Below are 21,841 nucleotides of genomic sequence, written 5' to 3' on the forward strand. Positions count from 1 at the left end.
CTACAACCAATGTAAGAGGTCCACTAAAATTGATTAAAAAACTCAGGCATACATGCACATGTACTTCCTATAATATTTTCCTTGACAGTTTCCACAAGGCATTGACAACATATCTATTGTTATAAGGTAACGCATCCTTCGACTCACCATGAGGAATGCCATGGGAGATCAGCAACTAATATATTGAAGTTTTACATACGCATGCACTTCCTCTCACACTTAACTGTTATTTCCATCACAACTGTCTGTTATAACGCAATTTACTTAATTTTACTTACTTCTGATTCAGTTCTTCAAGCTTGGCCTCCAAGGTAGGTGGTGCGATTACTTACTTCTGAGCCTTTCCAGCTGCATCTCCAAGATGGGTGGCACTGAAAAATTGTGAATTATTCAACAAGGTTAAAATGTTACTCATTAAAATTCACATCTGCCCCTCTTCCCAGGAGTTGTTTCTTCCAAATCACAACTTTTTTTCCCCAGAGATCAGAATACCAGCAATATTTATTAACAAATTGATAATGCACTATTCACTTTGGAATGACTTAGCTAACCAACCAACACACTATCCTTACTAAAGCCTGCATTTGAAATGTTGAATTGCTACCTGAAAACCAAAATCATGGTATCAATTTAAAAATTCTGATCAGATTAGTTTGATGCATAAAAGCCGATGTGGGCAACTGTATAAAAAAGCTATCTAATTTAATAGTTAATGGATCATTCAACTCATTAAAGCACTGGGACCCATAATTAATGCAACTTTGTTTCTGGAAACAGGTTGAGTTTTTTGGCTGCAAGATAGGTACTTTGGCCATCTCGCCTAATCTTAACCCCTTAAATAGCAATTTTTGTTCCCGAGAACATTCAGGGCAATTAATAAATTTGAGCAGGCACAAATAAGGTGCTTCTGCCACCTGTAAAACTGCCCTGCCCATTTCAGCACCATGACAGTTCCCTACTCTGTAGTGGCAGACTCCCACTGAAAAGTGGAGATACAGCTAAGAATCTATCTTGCATACTTAACTGGTCCTGAAGAAAGAAAATAGTTCACCCACTTCTGCTGGTTATTTCTCCCAGGTTTCAGCCAATTACAGTTCAGAACGCAGGAATAAAGCACAGAGGTCACTAATGTGTATATTAAAAATATAGAATAGATTGTCAGTATGAAAACATTAATATGTAATAGTGGCTCTAGGAATTTGGTAACAGCACTGTTGTAATTCCCCATCTCCGATCCTCTTATCGGTAGGAAATATGTATTGCAATGTCGCTGCAGATTTACAAACTAATGCTACTTACAATACATACCACATTCACTTTCTTCATTGAGTTGTTTCACCAGATAACATCAGCAGCTAAAAGACAAGGGACAAATTATAAGTTTTAATTCATACTTTGCCAGGGAATCACCCATTGAGAGTGACAGAAAAACCTAAAACTTGCTATTTTAAAGATTTTAGTAGTTTTAATTACTGGTCAGAAATTGAAAATTTTGTAATTGGTGATTTCAGATGGGGATTTACTCTAAAGTGAATCGGTTATTAATGATAAACATGCTAGTTGCAGTAATTAATAAATGTATCAAACTAGTCTTTGGGTGTAATGCATTTGTGCCATTATAAAATTGAGACCAGGATTACTTATAATGATTGAAAATAAGATATGTAACACAGCGAATAAAATGACCTTTATTGTTTGTCATTTGCAGTGGTGGTTTATCAGGCTTTGTATGAACCTTATCCAAGCTTTTGGACCAGCAATGCTGGCCATATACCAGGACTATGATTGGGTTTTTGAAAGGTCATCTTCACCCCAGCCCATTATGGTAAACATCCACAGGATTGATTATAAAAAGAATGGAAAGACAGGAGAATACAAGGTTTTGCTTCACAACAATACCAGAATCCAAACTCAGAACTATTCTTCTAAAGATCATAGGCTGCAAGCACAGAACATTTAAACAATTATCTAAAAAACATCAATTGAGTATTCTGTTAAACACTACTGCATGAAATAGTTTGGACAACAGAGCAGCATACTTTTTCTGTCTCTATCTGCATGTGTCTATCGCATATGCATCCTAGCATGGTTGCGTCACATATTCGTAGTCATTAACCGGATTAGAGTTTAAGATTAATAAACTTCCACCTTTCTTGTTTAAATCTAAGGAAACCCGTCTGATTTCTTTGCCTTACAATTGAAGCAGTGATCAAGGATTCACTGAGGGAGAGCTAAAAACACGGTGTTTCTAAAATTAAACCCTGTTATGGTTAAACCAGGCAAAGGCTGAGAGGGAACCCCCTAGACCCCTTCGCACCTGATCGTAACAATGAGAACTAAATATAATATATAAATAAGTTCTTAAAGGTGACAGGCAGACATGACAGATACAGCAGAATGTGAGAAGTGTGACAAGAAATTGTAAGCAAGCAACACATGATTTATGCAAGATTTTTATTATATTACTAGTGAATCGCTTATCACACACTGTTGGAGGAAATATGGTTGTAAAAGAAGTGGACACAGGTGTGTTGATGATGGCAAATGAGAGGATATGGTGTGGGAGAAGGCATGTTGGGTTTGTGATTTGAGAGATATTCTGCAGGGTTGTGAATTGTATGGGCAGACAAGTAAACAGTTGAGGAAGGGAAGTATTGAGACAGAGGTGTAGTTGAGGTAGATTACTAAGTAGAGAAGTGGTAGGCAGTAGTATTGAGGGAATATTAAGTAGTATGGATAGCAAATATTTGGGCCATTAGAAAAGTGAGTAAACAAGGTGAGCAGTCAGTGATAGTAAGAATTCTTTTGGGTAAAGTGAGGATGAGTACACGCACAATGAGTAACTGAGAGAAGGTGTAGTGAGTACTGAGAGGGAATACTTAGTGTGTGGAGAAAAGATGGTGGGTATGAGCATAATGAGTAACTGAAGGGGTAAGTAGTGAGTACTGATTAGACGGCTACTGATAAGGTAAAAAATTTGGATGATGGCTCATGAGTTCTGGGGCTATAATGGGTATTTGGTGAACAGTGGGTAGTTGGGGAAATATATTTTGGAGATTCATAATGATGTTTGGAAGACAGTGGGCATATGAGATGGTAACGGGCAGTAGTTATTGCAGATTGAGGGAAGTGATGAAGGCAGAGTGTAGGATGGATGGCAGGTAAAAGTAGCAATTTGAAATAAATATAAATGGACAGGAGTAGAATAGGATGGATGGGGAGAACTGGAAAGAGAAGAGGACCTAAATGAGAGAAATAGCAGGACAGTCACAGAAGAACAGAGAAATAGCTGCACTGAAGTGGACAGGAAAAAAACATAAATAGAAGCATTAGAACTAAGTAGAAACAAATGAGATTAAAAAAGGAAAGAAGGAAATCAGATTGAAATTTTAAAAATGAAATGACAAGGAATGGATATGGAAAAAGAGATAGTGGGTAGTGGATAGAGAGATAAGGGAACTAAGAGGAACAGAATAAGGCGAACAGGCCAGCAGAAAGTCACCATCAGTCTTGAGGAACAGGATTCACCCAAATTAATTAATGAAAAGCCTTTAGCAGGTTGGCAATTAGCATCCAAGGGTTCAGAAAACTAGCTTTCCAAAATTAATTAAATTTAAAAACTGTTAGTTCTCAGGATGCCTGCCAACTAGCTAATAAATTAAAAAGAAAGTTGTAGCTCAGAGGGTCAGTAGGTATTCTTTAAGTTAATAAATGGAATAAATAAAATAAAACCAAAATGGGTTGGCAGGCTTCCCCAGAGTTAATTAGATAAACGTATAAACTTGCACCTCAGCCAGTCAGGCATTCCCAAAGCTAATAAATAGATAAAAATAAAGCTCAGCAGGCCAAGCTGGCAGGCATCCCTGGCACGCAGAGTCACTTTGACACTCATCAATTAATTAAATAAATGGGCCTCAAAATGAAACACTGCACATTAGTGCTGCAGTTATGCACCCCAATTTTACTAAAAGTAAAAGAAAAAATATTTTAAAAATTAAAAGTTCATCTAACTTTTAGTTTTAAAAGAGGTAAAAGATTGCAAAACAGCTGGCAGTGAGTGGTTGGACAGCTAGCAGTGAATGAAATTGGGAGACCATTTGAAAACATAACTGCACCACTTGTATTGGGAGATCCATAAGGCAGGACAGGTTGACAGCGTAGGTAATACAGCATACAGTATCCTAGGCTTTATTAATAGGGGCCTAGAGTACAAGAGCAAGGAGGTTATGCTGAACTTGTATAGAACACTAGTTCAGCCTTAAGCTGGAGTATTGCATCCAGTTCTGGGCACCGCACTTTAGGAAAGATGTGAAGGCATCGGAACAGTACAGAAAAGATTCACGAGAATGGTTCCAGGAATGAGGAACTTCAGCTATGAAGATCGATTGAAGAAGTTAGGACTGTTTTACTTGGAGAAGAGAAAGCTGAGTGGAGATTTGTTAGAGGCATTGAAAATCATGAGGGGTCTGGACACAGTGGATAGGGAAAAACTGTACCCACTCATGAAAGGGTTGAGAATGATAGGGCACAGATTTAAAGTGATTGGCAAAAGTAGAAAAAGTGACACGAGGAAAAATTTCTTCACGAAGCAAGTGGTTAGGATCTGGAGTACACTGCCTGAGTGTGTGGTGGAGGCAGGTTCAATCGAGGCATTCTAAAGGGAATTAGATTGTTATCTGAAAAGGAAGAACATGCAGGGTTATGTACAGCAAGTGTACTTGCTTCACGCAGCAGTACTTACCATGAGATTGGATTTTCAGGGGAACTGGGCATTCTACCAGTCCCACTTCCAAAAATTATTGGGGGGGGGGGGAAGGGCAGTGGGCTAAGGTGGAAAAAACAATAGAGTCTCTGTCAGAACTTCCCATTGCTCACAGAAAAGTGTAGAAATGAGTTTGGCCCAAATTTTGTGTCTTTCTACTCCTGCTTTACTGAAATTACACTTTCCAAAACCCAGGACTCCATCCTCCATTTAAAAGCATTTCTAGAAGCAGATTTTATTCTAAGCCTTACCCAGATGTTGAGAGTAGGAAGTGTGCACTTGACAAATTTAAAAACAGGTTATTTCTTTTGGGCCTCCTTATCTCGAGAGACAATGGATACGCGCCCGGAGGTGGTCAGTGGTTTGTGAAGCAGCGCCTGGAGTGGCTATAAAGGCTAGGTTATAGATAATAAATTACTCACAAATCATTTACAGCACAACTCATGCTAAGTCACAGGTTGCAATACAGTACAAGATCAGGAACATTGTACTATTTGTAGCATAGGTGTATGTTGTTTGCCAACAAGAAAGACTAACTGTTGTTGAATAAACATTGGGTTCATACTGAGGTCAATTAAGCTTCTATTGTTAAGTAAATGTCGGGTGAGCTCAGTGATATACTTGCACAACTTGGCCTGAAACTGTTTAACTGTGCATCAGTGATGTTGATTGTACAATGCTCTAAGCAACAGCTCAGAGTTTCATTGACAGTGGTCACAGGTCAGAAAATCCAATCTCACAATACTGAATTTTCCAAGGCACAATTTTGGGAGAGAAAACAAAGCTGCGCTACTGGAAAGAGTGAATCTCATTAAAGTGACTTTTATTCAAGTTAGATCCCATAATCAAAATTTCCTAGAGTGCAACTCATCTAAGAAAGTCAAACCCAAACTTAGAATCAGAGCAAAGGAAGATCCATTTGGACAGAATCTTTTATATTGCCACAGGCTTTGCATTTTTGCAATTTTTTAAATATCTGCTTTCACTGTTGATTTTTTCACTATAGTTAAGTAATTTTTAAAGTGTTTTTTTGTTTTATCTGAGGTTTTGCAGCCTATTCAGAATAGCATGTCACTAGGTTTTCCTGTTCTCCAGTTTCTAGGTATTATTAGCCTGCCTGTATCTATGCTGCTGCAGTTAGAGGGGCATCATGAAGCTGAAGTGCCCACATTATGTTATTCTAAGAGTCAGTTAAAAAAGAATTGTGGAAAAAACACCAAGAGCTCAGACTTATTATTTTCAAGACAGTTTAAAGTATTATGGAAGGTAAGCATTGTATTACTATGCTCTATTCTTTTGGTTCCATTTAAATCATAAATGCTTCTAAATATGTTTAATGCCCTTCATTACTGATGTTAAACCTCAAAGTACTGAATAGTTATGAGAATTTTCATGTAAGTGTCTTAGAAAAAGAGCTACCAGTACTTTATCAGCCATTTGAAGCTTCATCTACATGCTGCCCTTTGGCATTATTAGCAAATATGGGATCTCCCACCAATTGTGGACTGATGGCACCAGCATCACTACCTGTTCACGATGAGTCCTGACCCCTTCAATGTCAGATATGTTCAGTGCCTAGTCAGGGATGAGCCACAGTTTCCTCCAGCTAAATATTGGGAAGACTAATGCCATCACATACTCTGTACCCTTGCTACTGTTGTAAATACCCCTCCCCAATCAGATTATTTACAGCCATGGCATTCTATTTGACCCCTGCCCTGTTTTCAACTTCATGTCCTCTCCATCACAAAGACTGTCCACTTCTACCTCTGCAATATTGGCTGCATCTGCCAACAGAAGCCTCATCCGTGCCTTTGAAACCTCCAGACTCAACTATTCCAATGTTCTCATAATCCTCCATCCTCTGCAAACTTTCGCCCATTTATATCTACGTTGCCTGTATTCTACCCCTCACCAAGTCCATTCACCCATAACACCTGTCCTCACTGACCTACAGTAGCTTCTACTCCAACATTGCAGATTTAAAAATATTATCCTCGTGCTTAAATCACTCCATGGCTTTACCGCTTCCTATAACGTCTTACGCAATGTTCTCTCTAAGCTGCACAAACAACCCGAAACATCGCAGACAGGAAATCAGCCTCTAAGTGCATGCGTAGTCACGCGAAACCATTTACCTGTGCACTTAAATGAAGCGGCTGCGCACTACAAAAAAAATTAGAGGGTACATTGTTCTTGAGTACTGTACCTCTTCACCCCGCCCCGTTCACAATCCTCCTCCTTGCATCCCATCATTGGTGGCTACAGCTGTCTAGGTCCCACACTCAGGAATTCCCTCCCTGCCTGCCCAACACTCTCTCCTCCTTTAAGACCATTCTTAAAACTCATTTCATTGACTTAAGTTTTTACTCTTCCCTTGTAATATCTCCTTCTTTGATTCGGCATCTATTTTTATGCTTCCATGAAGCAACTTGGAACGTTCTACTTTAAAGTCGTTTCTGATAACTTCACAATGACCCCACAGGACACATAAATTAAATCTGTCGTCAAAGAAAGGATAGTTATTTAGGGAACTTGAAAGGTCACTGTCCTGAAACGTCAACTTTGCTTCTCTCTCCACAAGGTTGATCCCTGTTTTGCTATCAAACCATTCACTTAATATCCAAGCTGAAAGTCTAAAATCCAAAAAAGCACTTTCCTCCAACAAACCAAGAATGTTTAGTTTAGTTTAGAGATACAGCACTGAAACAGGCCCACCGAGTCTGTGCCGACCATCAACCACCCATTTATACTAATCCTACACTAATTCCATATTCCTACCACATCCCCACCTGTCCCTATATTTCCCTACCACCTACCTATACTAGGGGCAATTTATAACGGCCAATTAACCTATCAACCTGCAAGTCTTTTGGCATATGGGAGGAAACCGGAGCACCCGGTCTACGTTAGCTGGCAGAGAGCAATGTTGAAGCTTTAAAAAAAAGTTCCCTAACATTGGTGCAGACCGAAGAAAAACATGCAACTCAATTAACAGCATGCCATCTACTCAATAAGATCTGCTGACCGTGTAGGAACAAAAGAAACTGCTGGTAAAAGAGAGCTTGGCGTTTAGACATGTCCAGACATGCTTCGCATTTTTCAGGCAACGTACCTCCACTAAATAACCGAATTCCCCACCTCTGTTCTTTTCAATGGGTCGGCGTGACGATAATACATTTGGTATTTGGTGAAGTTTAAGAAAATGCTTGAATCTGGACATCACACAATGTAATCCCAAAAAGGTCAAAGGACCCAGATGCCTCGCGCCAAACGGACAACACCAGCACGTGGCCGAGAAGGAAAACCTGGCAAAAGGTTGAGCCGAGTGCGCAGGTGTACAAACTGCCGCGGCTTCATGGAGCGTGCTGTTGCTCTGCCGAATGGCGATTCAAAACCGGCTATCATCAATGTAAAATGGTAAAAGTGGAACACTTCACTTCAGGTGGGTGTGTCTCTTAAGCAGTGTGGGGTTTTCTCAGACACTGTGGCAGTCGCCCGCTTCTGGCCAGTCCCAGGTAAGTGATCACCAGGCTCCCGCCTTATGCAGCAGTGTTTCCTCAACCAAACAAAACAAATTAACAAAAACAAGAAATGCTGGATTCACTCAGCAGGTCTGGCAGCATCTGTGGAAAGAGAAGCAGAGTTAACGTTTCGGGTCAGTGACCCTTCGTCGGAACAAATTAACAGCTCATTATTTTATTTATTTGATGGGCTGCTCGCTTTCCCGCATAACAATAGTTACAGCACTTCTAATGAGTAAATAATTAGTATAAGTTGGTTCAGGCCATCCTGAGGGATATGCCAAACTGCTTATAAATGTCAATTTATTGTTTCGTTCCTTCCTACAATAGTGGAGTGCAAACATTGAACAAAAAAAACAAGAACAGTACAATACAGGAACAGGCCATTCGGCCCTCCAAGCCTGCGCCGATCTTGATGTCTGTATAAATAATAATAGATCACATGTTCAAACATACTGTGCTCGGCTCAGCCCGCGCTTTGAGTACTATGCCCTGGCTTGGTCCATGAGACAGGCACCCTGTACTGCATAGTTCTTTTGGGCCTCCTTATCTCGAGAGACAATGGATACGCGCCTGGAGGTGGTCAGTGGTTTGTGAAGCAGCGCCTGGAGTGGCTATAAAGGCCAATTCTGGAGTGACAGGCTCTTCCACAGGTGCTGCAGAGAAATTTGTTTGTTGGGGCTGTTGCACAGTTGGCTCTCCCCTTGCGCCTCTGTCTTTTTTCCTGCCAACTACTAAGTCTCTTCGACTCGCCACAATTTAGCCCTGTCTTTATGGCTGCCCGCCAGCTCTGGCGAATGCTGGCAACTGACTCCCACGACTTGTGATCAATGTCACACGATTTCATGTCGCGTTTGCAGACGTCTTTATAACGGAGACATGGACGGCCGGTGGGTCTGATACCAGTGGCGAGCTCGCTGTACAATGTGTCTTTGGGGATCCTGCCATCTTCCATGCGGCTCACATGGCCAAGCCATCTCAAGCGCCACTGACTGCATAGTAGAACTATGAAAAGGCTGACTTATAACAAACCACTGGAAAATCTTGCTATTTTCGCCCTTGAAACGAGGCAATTAACAGACTTCACTGACTGCTGTATGATAATAAACAGTATAAAAAGGTAAAGTTGGATAATTGCTTCAAAGTAAACCTAACAACAAAGCAAATTTGCAAAAGGTAAATTTAGAACAGACAAGAACATAAGAAATAGGAGCAGGAATAGACCATACAGTCCCTCGAGCCTGCTTCACCATTTAGTGCGACCATGGCTGAACGTCTGCCCCAACTCCTCTTTCCTGCCCACTCCCCATATCCCTTAATTCCCTGAGAGACCAAAAATCTGTCTATCACTTCCTTAGATATACTGATTGATGGAGGTAGAGAATTCCAAAGATTCACAACCCTTTAAGTGAAGACATTTTGCCTCATCTCAGTCCCACAAGATCGACCCCTTATCCTGAGATTGTGCCTCCATGTTCTAGTTCACCAGTCAGGGGAACCAACCTCTCAGTGTCTACCCCAGGTTTGTCCAACATACAGCCAGCAGGCTAGGATCCAGCCTGCCAAAGGTTTCCATCTGGCCCACGTACTGTACCCGGCCATTCCTCATCCTGGCCAGGGTCCATGATTGTTAATTTCTGAGATGAGAAATTTCCTATTGGCTTCTTTTTGATCAGACTGGCTTTAAAACAAATTGCGCTGTCCATTTCACAACTGAATGAACATTTCTAAGCTCAAATCTTTATCCAATGCTCATTAACACTCCTTTCCATATTCACAACTGACAGGTGCTGAGAGCAGGAACAGTGGCTTCCAAACTTCGGACAACTTCAGGGTTTTCTGGTGGGCTTTTAAAAAAAAAATCGGAACCCACCGGAAAATCCTGAATCTGTCTGACGTTCGGAAGCTGTTGTTCCCACTCCCAGCACCAGTCAGGACAGCTTCAGGGTTTTCCAGTGGGTTCTGATTTTTTTTTTAAAACCTGCTGTAAAACCACAAATCTGTCCAAAGTTTGGAAGCTGCTGTCCTCACTCTCAGCAACAGTCAGGGAGGGGCGCAGAGAGAGAGGGGGGTGGCCGATACAGAGGAAGGGACGACATGGGCGAGAACAATGCAGAAAGGGAGGGATGACAGGGGGAACACGGAGAAGGGAGACACAGAGAGGGAGGGGAGACAGACAGAGAGAGAGTAAGGATAGAGAGCGATCAAGATCACTCCTGACAGATGGACATCTATCCGGAATACTCCGCATCGCTACAGAAAATGTGCGGGCAAACGTTGACTACTTGTGCAAGCAAACAACTGCCAGGTATCTCACTAAATCAGTGTCGAGAAAGTAAGTCAATAAATTAGTCTTCTCATTTAAAGATTCTTCACAAAAATGCACATTTGTAGTTGTTTTGATAAATAGTAAGATAAATTTTTAATGCCTTTATCTTTCTGAAATTGTCTCACTGGCTCCCTATGTAAGACAAAAATTGTAATGTGGGCCCCCACGTTAAAAGGTTGGACACCCCTGGTTTACGCTTTTGAGCCCCTTCAGAACTTTGTATCTTTCATTCTTCAAAGCTCCAGAGAGCATAGGCCCATTTGACTCAGCCTCTCGTCATAGGACAATTCTCTCATCCCAGGAACTAATCTAGTGAACCTTCGTTGTACCGCCTGCAATGCAAGTATATCCTTCCTTAAATATGGAGACCAAAACTGTGCACTTTACTCCAGGTGTGGCCTCAATGATATGATCCCCGTGGAGGCCACCAACAAACGAAAAGAATCAAATCCACTAAATGACCCCAAATTAGGAAACAAAAAAAAATCAAACAGAAAAGATTTCACTTTTATAAATTTTACTTTAACACTCAAACCAAAACCAACATAAATTAAACACAAAATAACAGTTAAAACCAGTCGATATATGTATCTCAAAGGTTACATGTTAATTAGCCAGTGCAAAGATAGTCCTGATGGATCCACCGAACCGACTTATCAGCAAGGTGGCATCGGACACTCCCACAGTGCAACAAAACAGGATCTTCCTCAGGTAGTTTTTTTAAGTTCTGTCCTCCTGGATGCAGAAACAGAAGTAATGAGGTCCCGTCGATAGCGAGTGATGTAATTCTCCCTTTAACTATTCGGTCTTGTCACCTTTCGTGCAACCTCGGCCTTGCCCACTACTGTCCTGATGGCGCGGTATCGCGAGTAACTCTTTTAGTCACCAAAGACAGCAGCTGTAAGTCATTCACTAATGGTCAGCCCTCAGTCCAGGCTCCTTTACCTGTAGCCAAACTGTTGCCTTGTAGTCTGCTTCAGCTCCAAGCTGAAACTCACCACTGAAAGCCTTTTTAAAAAACACACACAGCTTTTAGCTGGATCCAACACACTGTAGTTTTCTTGAAACTGAAACTTAACCTCCCAGTCACATGTCCTTGGTTTTAAAAAAAACAACTTTGTTTTCAATAGGACTGTTAGTTTGTCTGTCTAATTTGAGTTTGACTTCCAACCTGGAAACCCCCAACCCCAAATCAGGGACCATGTCAAAAACACAAACACAAGCTCTACAGCATCACACCAAAGCCGGATAACAATTGTAGCAATATTTCCTTATTCTTGTACTCCAAGCCCCTTGCAATAAAGGCCAACAAGTCATTTGCCTTCCTAATTACTTTGAGTACAGGAGCAAGGATGTCTTACTGCAGTTATGCAGGGCCTTGGTGAGACCACATCTGGAGTATTGTGTGCAGTTTTGGTCTCCTTATCTGAGGAAGGATGTTCTTGCCATGGAGGGAGTGCAAAGATGATTTACTAGGCTGATTCCTGGGATGGCAGGATTGGTGTATGAGGAGAGATTGGGTTAACTAGGCCTATATTCACTGGAGTTCAGAAGAATGAGAGGGGATCTCATAGAAACCTATAAAATTCTAACAGGACGAGACAGGCCAGATGCAGGGAGGATGTTCCTGATATAAAAACAAGAAATGCTGGAACCACTTAGCAGGTCTGGCAGCATCTGTGGAAAGAGAAGCAGAGTTAACGTTTCGGGTCAGTGACCCTTCTTCAGAACTGACAAATATATTAAAAATGTCACAGGTTATAAGCAAGTGAGGTGGGGGTAGGGCAAGAGATAACAAAGGAGAAGGTGTAGATTGGACAAGGCCACATAGCCGACCAAAAGGTCATGGAGCAAAGGCAAACAATATGTTAATGGTGTGTTGAAAGACAAAGCATTAGTACAGAAAAGGTGTTAACGGACTGAATATTGAACAGCAGCGAGTGCAAAAAAAACAGTGGGTAAGCAAACTGAACAAACTAAGATGAAATGAAATAAATGCAAAAAAAAGGTTGTAAAAAATGTAAAAAAGAAAAAACTAAAAATGAAAGTAATATGGGGGGCTGTCATGCTCTGAAATTATTGAACTCAATGTTCAGTCCGACAGGCTGTAGTGTGCCTAATCGGTAGATGAGATGCTGTTCCTCGAGCTTGCGTCGATGTTCACTGGAACACTGCAGCAAGCTCAGGACAGAGATGTGAGCATGAGAGCAGGGGGGAGTGTTGAAATGGCAAGCAACCGGAAGCTCAGGGTCCTGCTTGCGGACTGAGCGGAGGTGTTCCGCAAGGCGGTCACCCAGTCTGCGCTTGGTCTCCCCAATGTAGAGGAGACCACATTGTGAGCAGCGAATACAGTATACTACATTGAAAGAAGTACAAGTAAATCGCTGCTTAACCTGAAAGGAGTGTTTGGGACCTGGGATAGAGAGGAGGTAAATGGGCAGGTACTACACCTCCTGCGATTGCAGGGGAAGGTGCCATGGGACGGGGACGAGGTGGTGGGGGTAATGGAGGAGTGGACCAGGGTGTCGCAGAGGGAACGATCCTTTCGGAATGCTGACAGGGGAAAGGAGGGGTAGATGCGTTTGGTAGTGGCATCACGCTGGAGGTGGCGGAAATGGCGGAGGATGATCCTTTGGATATGGAGGCTGATGGGGTGGAAAGTGAGGACAAGGGGAACCCTGTCACGGTTCTGGGAGGGAGGGGAAGGGGTGAGGGTAGAGGTGCGGGGAATGGGCTGGACACTGTTGAGGGCCCTGTCAACAACAGTGGGGGGGAATCCTCGGTTGAGGAAAAAGGAGGTCATACCAGAAGCACCGTCATGGAAGGTAGCATCATCAGATCAGATGCGTCGGAGACGGAGAAACTGGGAGAATGGAATGGAGTCCTTACAGGAGGTAAGGTGTGAAGATGTGTAGTCGAGGTAGCTGTGGGAGTCGGTGGGCTTATAATGGATATTAGTAGACAACCTATCCCCAGAGATGGAGACAGAGAAGTCGAGGAAGGGAAGGGAAGTGTCAGAGATGGACCATGTAAAGGTGAGAGAAGGGTGGAAATTGAAAGCAAAGTTGATAAAGTTTTCCAGTTCGGGGCGGGAGCAGGAAACGGCACCGATACAGTCATCAATGTACTGGAAAAAGAGTTGGGGGAGGGGGCCTGAGTAGGACTGGAACAAAGAATGCTCGACATATCCCACAAAAAGACAGGCATAACTAGGACCCATGCGGGTACCCATAGCGACACCTTTTACTTGAAGGAAGTGAGTGGAGTTGAAGGAGAAGTTGTTCAATGTGAGAACAAGTTCAGCCAGGTGGAGGAGGGTGGTGGTGGATGGGGACTGGTTGGGCCTCTGTTCCAGGAAGAAGCAGAGAGCCCTCAAATCATCCAGGTGGGGGATGGAGGTGTAGAGCGATTGGACGTCCATAGTGAAGAGGAGGCGGTTGAGACCAGGAAACTGGAAATTGTCAAAATGACGTAGGGCGTCAGAAGAGTCACGGATGTAGGTGGGAAGAGACTGGGCCAGCGGAGAAAAGATAGAGTCAAGACAGGAAGAAATAAGTTCAGTGGGGCAGGAGCAGGCTGACACAATGGGTCTGCCGGGACAGTCCCATTTGTGGATTTTGGGAAGGAGGTAGAAGTGGGCTGTCCAGGGTTGCGGGACTATGAGGTTGGAAGCTGTAGGGGGAAGATCTCCAGGAGATGAGGTCAGTGACAGTCCTTTGGACGGTGGCTTGATGTTCGGTGGTGGGGTCGTGGTCTAGAGGGAGGTAGGAAGAAGTGACTGAGAGTTGGCGTTGAGCTTCTGCAAGGTAGAGGTCGGTACGCCATACAACAACAGCACCACCCTTGTCTGCAGGTTTGATGACCATGTCGGGGTTAGACCTGAGAGAACGGAGTGCCTCAAGTTCCGAGGGGGACAGGTTAGAGTGAGTGAGGGGGGCAGAGAAATTGAGATGACCAATGTCTCGCCGACAGTTTTCAATGAAGAGATCAAGAGCAGGTAAGTGGCCAGGCGGAGGGGTCCAGGTAGAGGGAGAATGCTGGAGGCGGGTGAATGGGTCTGCTGGTCGGGAGGAGGACTCCTGGTCAAAGAAGTGAGCCCGGAGGCGGAGGCGACGGAAGAAGAGCTCAACATCATGCCGAGCGCGAAATTCATTGAGGTGGGGGCGTAAGGGGATAAAACTGAGACCTTTGCTGAGTACAGAACGTTCAGCATCAGAGAGGGGGAGGTCAGAGGGTATAGTGAATACATGGCAAAGGGTCAGATCAGAAGGGGTGGGGTCAGAGGGAAGTGAAGCGGAAGGAGGATCTGGAGGAGCATTCGTCCCCATCAGCTGCTGGAGCTTGCATTCTTTGACACCTGAAAGGAAGAAAAAAAGTTCCTGATGGTTGGGGAGTCCAGAACCAGGAGTCACAGTCTCAGGATACGGGTATGCTATTTCGAACCGAGATGAGGAGAAATTTCTTCACTCAGAGGGTGGTGAACCTGTGGAATTCTCTACTGCAGAAGTCAGTGAGGCCAAGTCATTAAATTATATTCAAGAAGGAGATAGGTATATTTCTTAATGCCAAAGGGATCAAGAGATACAGGGAGAAAGCAGGAACAGGGTACTGAATTAAACAATCAGCCATGATCCTTTTTGAATGGCAGAGCAGGCCCGAAGGGCTGAATGGCCTACTCCTGCTCCTATTTTCTATGTTTCTACCTGCATGCTAACTTTGTGTTCATTTTACTTGGCCATCCAAGTCTCTAAACAACATTTAGAAGTTTCACGCCTTTTAAAAATTATTCTGCTTTTCTGTTCTTACTACCAAAGTGCATAACTCACACTTCCCAACATTATACTCCATCGGCCACCTTGTTGCCCATTCACTTAACCTGTCTGTATCTCTTTGCAGCCTCCTCACAGCTTACATTCCCACCTAGCTTTGTATTATCATAAACTTGGATACATTGCTCTTGGTCCCTTTGTCTAAGTCATTAGATTGGAAATAGCTGTGGCTCCAGCACTGATCCTTGTGGCACTCCACTAGTTACAGCCTGCCAACTTGAAAAGGCCCTGTTTATGACTATTCTCTGCTTCCTGTTTGTTAACCATTTCTCTATCCATGCTCTCTTGTCTTATGGATTAGCCTTTTGTATAGCACCTTATCGAATGCCTTTTGAAAATCCAGGTATACTACATCTACTGGTTCTTATCTACCCTACTAGTTACATCATCTAAAAACTCTTGACAAACAATTTCCCTTTCGTAAAACCGTATTATGATTTTCTAAGTGTATTGTTAAGACTTCCTTAATGATAGATTCCAGCATTTTTCCAACTACTGATGTCAGGCTAACTGGCCTTTAGTTTGTTGTTTACTCTCTCCCTTCTTTCTTGAATAGGAGAGTTACATTTGCTAACTTCCACTGCTGGGACCACTCTGGAATATAGGGAATTTTGGAAAATCATAACCACTGCATCCACCATCTCTTCAGCCACCTCATTTAGAACCCTAGGATGTAGGCCATCAGGTCCTGGGGTTTTGTTGGCTTTTAGTCCCTCAAGTTTCTCCAATACTTTTTCTCTGCTGATATTAATTACCTTAAGTTTCTCACTCTTATTAGCCCCTTGGCTACCCTCTATTTCTGGCATGTAATTTGTGTCTTTTACTTTGAAGACAGACAAAATATTTGTTCAACGTCTCTGCCATTTCTTCATTCCCCTGATAATTTCTCCTGTTCCTGCCCATTCACTTTAGCTGCTCTCCTTTTTATATACTTATAAAACCTTACAATCCATTTTTTATATTCTTGGCTAGTTTACTCTCATTCTATTTTTTCCCTTGTTAATCAGTTTTTTTGGTTATTCTTTGCTTGTTTCTATCCCAATTGTCAGGCTTAATGCTGTTCTTTGTAACATTATAAGCCTCTTCTTTTAATCTAATATGAACCTTAACTTCCCTAGGAAGCCATGGATGGACTTTTCTTACTGAGTTTTTTTTTTAAATGGCATGTATTTTGTTGAACATTTTGAATTGTTTAAATGTTTGCTTGTTTAGTCTTTTTACCCAATCAACCTTAGCCAGCTGTCCCATCATACCTATGTTACTGGCTTTATGTCAGTTATCAAGCCCACTTGATTGGCACCCCATCTACCACCTTCAACATTCACTCCCTCCAACACCAACGTACAGTGGCAGCAGTGTGTACCATGTACAAGATACACTGCAGCAACTCACCAATGCTCCTTCAACAGCACCTTCCAAACCTGCAACCTCTACCACGTAGAAGGACAAGGGCAGGAACACCACCACCAGCAAGTTCCCCTAACTTGGAACTATATCGCCATTCTTTCATTTGCTGGGTCAAAATCCTGGAACTCTATTCCTAACAGCACTGTGAGTGTACCTACACCACATGGACCACAGCAGTTCAAGAAGGCAGCTCATCACCACCTTCTCGAGGGCGACTAGGAATGGGTAATAAATGCTGGCCTAGCCAGCAAATGCTCACATCCCGTGAAAAAATTTTTAAAAAGTCATTGGTTTAAGTTCGAAATTCTTGTTTGGTACTGGAGTATGTCGCTTTCAAACTGAACACGGAATTCAATTGTAGTATGATCACTTTTTCCCAGAAGATCTTTTGCTATGAGATTACTAATTAAACCCACCTCATTTCACAATACTAGATATAAAATAGCTTTATCTCTACTTGGTTCTGCAATGTATTGTTCCAGGAAATCATCACAAAAGCATTCTACAAATTCATCTTCCAGGCTACCTTTGCCAATTTTGCTTTGCTCATTTATCTTTCAAAACTCAAGCAATTTATCAGTACTTATAAGCTTTTATTAGTATTAGAAAAGTTTAGTCATTCGTAATTTGATTGGCTGGAAAGTGCTTAGTGTAAGGGATAGCGTGGTAATAGCCATCTTAGAACTTAGAAGAGTAGGGAAGATTACAAATAAAGAGAACTAAAACTTTAAAATAAATACCTAAAGCACATACCTGTGTAATTAAGAAACATAGAACTCTTAGTTGTAGGTGGTACTAGCATTTAATAAGCACAGTAAATTGTAGTATACATAGGAATTATTCTAAGAAAGTAATTAAAGTAAATTAACTAAATAACATAGGGGAGGTGGTGGCGTAGTGGTATTGTCACTAAACTAGTATTCCAGAGGCCTAGGCTAGTGCTCTGGGGACATGGGTTCAAATCCCACCACAGCAGATGGTAAAATTTGAAATCAATTAATAAATCTGGAATTAAAAAGCCAGTCTAATGGTGACCATTAAACCATTGTAGATTGTTGTAAAAACCCATCTGGTTCACTAATGTCCTTTAGGGAAGGAAACTGCCGTTTTTACCTGGTGACTCCAGATTGACAGCAATGTGGTTGACTCTTAAATGCTTTCTGAAATGGCAATTAGGGATGGGCAATAAATGCTGGCCTAGCTAGTGACGCCTAGATCCCATGAACAAATTTTAAAAAGTAACAATGGTAGGACAGGTGTTGTGTTGCAGCTGTGGAATGTGGGATCTCCTGGACACCAACACAATCCAGAACAAACACATCTACAGATAATGTAAGCAGTTAGAGGAATTCCCAATCAGGATTATTGATCTGGAAGCTGAACTGCAGACACCGCGCAACATCTGGGAGGGGGAAGAGATGCCTGGACACTTTGTACCAGAAGAGGGTCACACCCCTTAATCAACGGTGAGGGACAGGAGGGTGTGACCATGAGCGATGCAGGTAAAGGGACTGAACATACAGTAGTGGAGGAGCCTCAGCCTTTGTAGTTGTCAAATAGGTTTGAGGTGCTTGCAACCTGTGTGGATGAGAGCGAGGTCTGCAGGGTGGATGAGCGGACTGGCCATAGCACCATGGTGAAGGAAGCTGTTCAAGTGGGTGGAGCAAAAAGGAAAGTAGTGGTGGTTGGGGACAGTAGAATGAGGGGGATTGATGCTGTTCTCTGCAGCAAAGAGCAAGAGTCCAGAAGTCTGTCTTGCCTGCCCTGTGCCAAGGTTCAGGACATCTGCTCACGGTTTGAGAGGGAGGGGGAGGATCCATGATGTAGAAGCGGTTTTGGTAGAGATGACAAATGATAAAGGCAAGAAGTCACTTGTGAGTGTGGTGTACAGGCCCCCTAACAGGAGTACAAAGGAAGAAATAACAGGAGCTCGTCAGAAAGGTTAGACGATAATCGTGGGGGATTTTAACCTACATATAGACTGGAAAAATCAGACGGGCAAAGGTAGCCTAGATGAGGAGTACATAGAATGTTTTCGGGATAGTTTCTTTGAACAGCATGTTCTGGAGCCAACTAGAGAGCAGGCTATACTCGACCTGGTTCTGAAGAAGGGTCACTGACCTGAAATGTTAACTCTGCTTCTCTCTCCACAGATGCTGCCAGACCTGCTGAGTATTTCCAGCATTTCTTGTTATTATTTCGGATTTCCAGCATCCACAGTATTTTGCTTTTAGTATACTAGACTTGGAATTGTGTAACGAGATAGGATTAATTAATTACCTCATAGTGAAGGTGCCCCTAGACAGCAGCAGCAATCATAATATGATTGAATTTTACACTCAGTTTGAGAGTTCTCAGGGAGAGAAGAGTGGGCCTAAGACTAGTATTCTAAACTTATATAAGGGCAATAATGAGGGCATGAAAGCAGAACTAGCTAAAGTGAACTGGCAAATTGGGCACAGGGATACAGCAAAGAGATACAGTGGCAGACATTTAAATGGATATTTCAGAAGACACAACTAGAGAGATACATTCCAACGAGAGAAAAATTCCAAGGGGAGGACTCATCATCCATGGTTAACTAAAAAAGTTAAAGATCATGTAAAATTTAAAGAGAAAGCATATAATTGCGCAAAGATGGGTGGCAGGTCAGAAGATTGGACAGAATAAAAAAAACAGCAAAGAATGACTAAAAGATTAATCAGGAGGGAAAAATTAGAGTATGAGAGAAAGCTAGCTAGAAATATAAAAGCAGATAGTAAGAGTTTCATAAGGAAGCTACAAAAGGATGTAGATAGGTTAAGTGAGTGGGAAAAGATGGAGTACAATGTGGGAAAATGTAAAATTGTCCATTTTGGCGGGAAGAATAAAAAAGCAGCATAATATCTAAATCGTGAGAGATTGCAGAGTTCTAAGATGCAGAGGGATCTGGGAGTCTTCGTGTATGAATCACAGAATAATACAGTGCAGAAGAGGCCCTTTGGCCCATCGAGTCTGCACCGATGCATTAAAGACACCCGACCTGTCTACCTAATCCCATTTGCCAGCACTTGGCCCATAGCCTTGAATGTTATGACATGCCAAGTGCTCATCCAGCTACTTTTTAAAGCATGTGAGGCAACCCGCCTCTACCACCCTCCCAGGCAGGGCATTCCAGACCATCACCACCCTCTGGGTAAAAAAGTTCTTCCTCAAATCCCCCTTAAACCTCCTGCCCCTCACCTTAAACTTGTGACCCCTTGTAATTGCCCCTTCAACTAAGGGGAACAGCTGCTCCCTATCCACCCTGTCCATGCCCCTCAATCTTGTACACCTCAATCAGGTCACCCCTCAGTCTTCTCTGCTCCAGCGAAAACAACCCAAGCCTATCCAACCTCTCTTCATAGCTTAAATGTTCCATCCCAGGCAACATCCTGGTGAATTGCCTCTGCACCCCCTCCATTGCAATCACATCCTTCCTATAATGTGGCGACCAGAATTACACACAGTACTCCAGCTGTGGCCTTACCAAAGTTCTGTACAACTCCAACATGACCTCCCTGCTTTTGTAATCTATGCCTCAATTGATAAAGGCAAGTGTCCCATATGCCTTTTTCGCCACCCTATTAACCTGCCCTTCTGCCTTCAGAGATCTATGGACAACCACGCCAAGGTCCCTTTGTTCCTCGGAACTTCCCAGTGTCAGGCCATTCATTGAATACTTCCGTGTCACATTACTCCTTCCAAAGTGTATCACCTCACACTTTTCAGCGTTAAATTCCATCTGTCACTTTTCTGCCCATTTGACCATCCCGTCCATATCTTCCTGTAACCCAAGACACTCCACCTCACTGTTAACCACTCGGCCAATCTTTGTGTCATCTGCGCACTTACTGATCGTACCCCCCACATAGTCATCTATGTCGTTTATATAAATGACAAACAATAGGGGACCCAGCACAGATCTCTGTGGTACGACACGACACTGGCTTCCAGACACTAAAACAGCCGTCTGTCATCACTCTCTGTCTCCTACAGCTGTCAATTTTGAATCCACCTTATCAAGGTACCTTGTATCCCATGTGCATTTGCTTTCTTGATAAGTCTCCCATGTGGGACCTTGTCAAAGGCTTTGCTGAAATCCATATAAACTACATCAACTGCACTACCCTCATCTATACACCTGATCACATGCTCAAAAAATTCAGTCAAATTTGTTAGGCATGACCTCCCTCTGACAAAGCTATGCTGACTATTCCTAATCAAATTTTGCCTCTCCAAGTAGAGATAGATTCTCTCCTTAAGAATTTTCTCCAATAGTTTCCCTACCACTGACGTGAGATTCACTGGTCTGTAGTTCCCTGGCTTATCTCTACAACCTTTCTTATATAGTGGGACCACATTAGCTGTTCTCCAGTCCTCTGGCACCTCCCCCATGGCCAGAGAGGAATTAAAAATTAGGGTCAGAGCCCCTGCAATCTCCACACTCGCCACCCACAGCATCCTGGGACACAAATCGTCCGGACCTGGAAACTTGTCCACTTTTAAGCCTTCCAAAACCTCTAATACCTTGTCACTCCCTATGACAATTTGCTCAAGAACCTCAGTCTCTCTCCAAGTTCCATATCTACATCCACATTCTCTTGGGTGAAGACAGATGTGAAGTATTCGTTCAACACCCTACCAATGTCCTCTGGCTCCACCCACAAATTTCCCCTTTGGTCCCGAATGGGTCCTACTCTTTCCCTGGTTATCCTCTTCCCATTGATATACTTATAGAATATCTTGGGATTTTCCCTACTTTTACCAGCCAGAGCTTTCTCATATCCCCTCTTTGCTCTCCTAATTGCTTTCTTAAGCTCCATCCTACACTTTCTGTACTCCACTAATGCTTCCATTGATTTGCTCTCCTTGTATTTGCTAAAAGCCTCTCTTTTCCTTCTCATCGTACCCTGAATGTTTCTGGTCATCCATGGTTCTCTGGGCTTGTTGCTCCTACCTATTACCCTAG

Source organism: Heterodontus francisci, chromosome 24 (genome assembly GCF_036365525.1).
Source record: "Heterodontus francisci isolate sHetFra1 chromosome 24, sHetFra1.hap1, whole genome shotgun sequence".
Taxonomy (NCBI): Eukaryota; Metazoa; Chordata; class Chondrichthyes; order Heterodontiformes; family Heterodontidae; genus Heterodontus; species Heterodontus francisci.